The sequence below is a fragment of the Nycticebus coucang genome, chromosome 21 (assembly GCF_027406575.1).
Source record: "Nycticebus coucang isolate mNycCou1 chromosome 21, mNycCou1.pri, whole genome shotgun sequence".
Classification (NCBI taxonomy): Eukaryota; Metazoa; Chordata; class Mammalia; order Primates; family Lorisidae; genus Nycticebus; species Nycticebus coucang.
The window spans coordinates 41043031-41047386 of record NC_069800.1 but is presented as its reverse complement, the minus strand read 5'-3'; the positions used below and the strand labels follow the sequence as shown (position 1 = coordinate 41047386).

Here is a 4356-nt window from a genome sequence, read left to right as displayed (position 1 = left end):
ATACTCCAGGGGTGTCCAACCTGCATGTGGGGGCTGCTGATTTTGTGAGGACTTTTTTTCATATCTGTGGCGATGGATATCATGGAAAGTATGCACAAACTTTTTTTTTTTTTTTGCTAATCAGCTTTCTTCAGTGTTTGTGTATTGAATGTGTGGCCCAAGACAACTCTTATTCTTCCAACGTGTGGCAGGAAAAAAAAGTTGGACACCCCTGCTATTCCATCTACTACACTTAACCCCAAAGTAGTCAGATTTCAATAAGTCTAAGGAAAGAAAACAAACAGATGACTTTGAAAACAAGAAAAACCCAAGCTTTCCATTGGGTCTTCTTTTTGGGGACTGTTTGTTCTTCAATGCCTATTTTATTTGGCTGTAGGAGGAAAGAGGAAATTGTCAATAGCTCAGTGTTACTTTGCAGGAGGCACAGGAATATTTGACATATGCTTTTCCTATCATAAAGACCAGCTGTTCGCTCCTCAGATATTTTCCAGTCAAAGTGAATTCCTACATCCCTTTAAAGAGCTGCAGCTTTTCTACAAGAGAAAAAACTGGCACCAGCCTTCAGAGAGGAAAAGGTTTAAATCCTATAGAATTTACAATATCAGAAGAAAGTAATATGGCCTGCACTTTGAAGTGTTTTAGGCCTTCCCCCACTTGCTTAGAAACTTTATTCCATCTAAATTTCTCCTCCAAAGCAGGTGTCTGTGAGGAAGAAGAGAGACAGCACAAAGATATTTTTCCAGTGGTAATTCCAGATGTGAGCTCCCCAGAATGACAAAGTGTAGTCCTGCTGTCAAGTTCCAGGACAATTATGCTCTCAGTTCTTTTGATACATACTTTCATGTAATTTTAGCAAAAGAAGCCTAAATTTGGGAGCAGGTGACAGAACTCCACCCTTTCTAACACTACCTCTCTTCTTATGCTAAAATAACCTCATTCTCCCAAATCATAGATGATTTGTGTATGGGTTAAAATTAATTCCAGCCCATCTAAAGCTAGGATAATTAAAATATAACTGGGTTTTAGATCTTTGTTTTAAAGTATTGATCATAGTATGTCAATGAAGGTGGTGATAATAACAACAAAATATATGTAGGTCTGTGCTTCTAGGTGATAGGAAGAGGTATTTTTAGAAAAAGTTGTAAAGAAGGCTTGAAAAAACTGAGTACAATGTAAGCATATAGGCTAAGTTGTATGCCAGGGAAAGAAATGGCTAGTTTGAACATTTTTCACAGGAACATTTCAAAGTGGTACCTTAGTGCTCGCTTTGGCAGCACATATAGTAAAATTGGAATGATACAAAGAAGATTAGTATGACCCTTGTGCAAAGATGACACACACATCTGTTAAGTGTTGAAAGTGGTACCTAAGTAGTTGGGGTTCAAGAGGCTCTGAAGTGGGCAATTTAAAAACAAAAGTTAGAAATGGCCATGGAGGGCGGCGCCTGTGGCTCAGTGAGTAGGGCGCTGGCCCCATATGCCAAGGGTGGCGGGTTCAAACCCAGCCCCGGCCAAACTGCAACAAAAAAATAGCCGGGCGTTGTGGCGGGCGCCTGTGGTCCCAGCTGCTCGGGAGGCTGAGGCAAGAGAATCGCGTAAGCCCAAGAGTTAGAGGTTGCTGTGAGCCGTGTGACGCCACGGCACTCTACCAGAGGGCGGTACAGTGAGACTCTGTCTCTACAAAAAAAATTAAAAAAGGGGTGGCGCCTGTGGCTCAAGGAGTAGGGCGCCGGTCCCATATGCCAGAGGTGGTGGGTTCAAACCTAGCCCTGGCCAAAAACCACAAAAAAAAAAAAAAAGAAAAAAATTAAAAAAATAAAAAAAAAAAAAAAGAAATGGCCATGGAATATAGCTTTGGAAACTGCTATTTCTATTATGACTAAAGAAATTTTATGTGTGAATTCTGGTATGGGCTGAAGTGGACAAGAAAGTTACCTAGAAATAACCAAAAAGGCATGATCTTGGGTAAACTCAGGCCAAGTTGAAGTAAAATGACTATGTTCACAATTAATTGCCTGTGGGTTCAGTAATACTGCTAAAAGGAAAATGGATTCATTCCAACACATTTTTAATTTAAAAAATCTCTTTTAAAAATCTCCTCACTAGGCTCGGTGCCTGTAACTTAAGCGGCTAAGGTGCCAGCCACGTAACACCAGAGCTGGTGGGTTTGAATCCAGCCCAGGACTGCCAATGACAACTACAACCAAAAAACAGCCGGGCATTGTGGCGGGTGCCTGTAAACCCAGGTGCTTGGGAGGCTGAGGCAAGAGAATCGCTTAAGCCCAGGAGTTAGAGGTTGCTGTGAGCTGTGATGCCACGGCACTCTACCCAGGGCAACAGCTTGAGGCTCTGTCTCAAAAAAAAAAAAAAAAAAGAAAAGAAAAAAATCTCCTCACTATCCATCTAGGTAATTCAGTTGGCAAAGGGATGTTGTTACAGGATGTCAGCTAAGAAGGGTTATAATATTAACAGTCATTAGTTAATTAAAATAGCACCAAACAGAACACCTGGGAAATGTGGGCAGAAGAAGGAAAGGGTACTTAAAGGCACAGGAGGAAAGCTTTTCCTGGGCATTGTCCTCAGAGGTGTGGCTGGGTTGAGGCCAGATGTGACTGGTAAAGCTAGAAAATGGAGAGAAGCCAGTAGATATTGAGAAGACTGACAAGACAGTCATTTATTCCTCTGACCCCACCGGTTCTAGGGAACAAGTTTAACAGGTTCCAGTTTGGTCTGGCCTGGGGAAAAGGTGAATATGAAATTTTATGGTTTTGAAATCGCCCTTTATAAAGTTAATAAAAGGCCATAAGGTGGGAAGTATGGCAGGGGTCTGAAATCTGCAAAGGTACAGAAAAAGTTAAAGTATATACAGGGTGTCCATAAAGTTCGCGTGCAATTTAAAATAGTTGTCTATTGTTTCCTAGCTTGGTTTCCTATAATTGCTTACTACTCAGGAGTCATATAGCTGATGGTCATGAAGACTCTTAGCTTTCTTCATTGCTCTTACAGATAATATAAGTCTTGTAAAATCTAAGGCTAGTCTTTGAGGTACCTTTCAGACTCTGCATGGACCAACTGATCCAACCAGACTAGTGGTCCATATTAAGGAACCAACTCAACTGGTCTTAGAACCTGGGATCTGACTCAGCACAAAGAAGACAATTCTTGCTTCCTAAACCTATGAATTTATCCTCAGCCAATCAGCAAGCCCAATTCGTTAGCCCTTTGCCCACCAAACTATCTTTAAAAACATTGGCACCCAAATTCTCCGGTTTTGAGAAATTCCTCTCATCTCCTTGCATGGTGCCTACAATAGTAAATTCATTCTCCATTGTAACCCCTGCTGTCCTAGTAATTGGCTTCCTCTCGAGCAGCAGGCAATGAACCTGTTTGACTTTCTCATTTCTGACATTTTTAAAGCCTCTTCATTCCACTATTAGAGAAAAAAAGATGTAAAGTTACAAAAGCAACCTATACTTGAGGTTGCTTCCTTTAAGATTTAGGAAGCAAATGTAGGTCATTAGTCAGTCACCAAGTATAAAGAGGTATAGGCAATATCTACCTTTTTCAATTTTGTTAAAGAAGGTTAGGTACCAAGAAAGCTGGTAGTTCTTTAGATACTGAATTTTAAGAAGGAATCAGAAAAAGTGGATGCCTCATCATTGTTTATAACAGTGTTTAAAACTTGTTAGCCCAGTATTTTATAAATTGGTCTTGACAGCGCCAACCTTATTTCCCTTTACTATCCAGTCTAAACTTGTGATCCACTAGCTTCCCAATCTAATTTCAGATGCTGTCTTTCAGCTTGGAAAGGTCCTAAGAATTTATTTAATCTTCTTATATATTCTGGCTTAATATATTCCTTTGGTATAGGTTCCACAAGGACAGGGACTATATTCATCTGGTTCAGTTTATCTTTAGTGCCTAACACAATATCCAACACATAATAAACACTCAATTGATATTTATTGATGAGTGAATAAAAGAATACCCTAAAGCAGCAGGTTGGGGACTGCCCAACCATTTTGACACTAGGGACTAGTTTCATGGAAGACAATTTTTCCATGGACTGGGAGAAAGGAGAATGTAATGGTGCATTACATTTATTGTGCACTTTATTTCTATTATTATTACTTCATAATATGTAATGAAACAATTATACGGGCGGCGCCTGTGGCTCAGTTGGTAAGGCACCGGCCCCATATACCGAGGGTGGCAGGTTCACACCCAGCCCCGGCCAAACTGCAACCAAAAAATAGCCGGGCGTTGTGGCGGGTGCCTGTAGTCCCAGCTACTCGGGAGGCTGAGGCAAGAGAATCGCTTAAGCCCAGGAGTTGGAGGTTGCTGTGAGCTGTGTGAG

At 40.9% G+C, this 4356-nt stretch overlaps 1 non-coding gene across 1 annotated transcript; it reads left to right on the top strand.

Moving 5' to 3' along the window:
- Positions 1-1258: 1258 nt before the first annotated feature.
- LOC128574317 (U6 spliceosomal RNA) lies at positions 1259-1365 on the top strand. The gene has a single exon (XR_008376694.1). It is a non-coding gene; the product is annotated as a U6 spliceosomal RNA (small nuclear RNA).
- The last annotated feature ends 2991 nt before the right edge of the window (positions 1366-4356 follow it).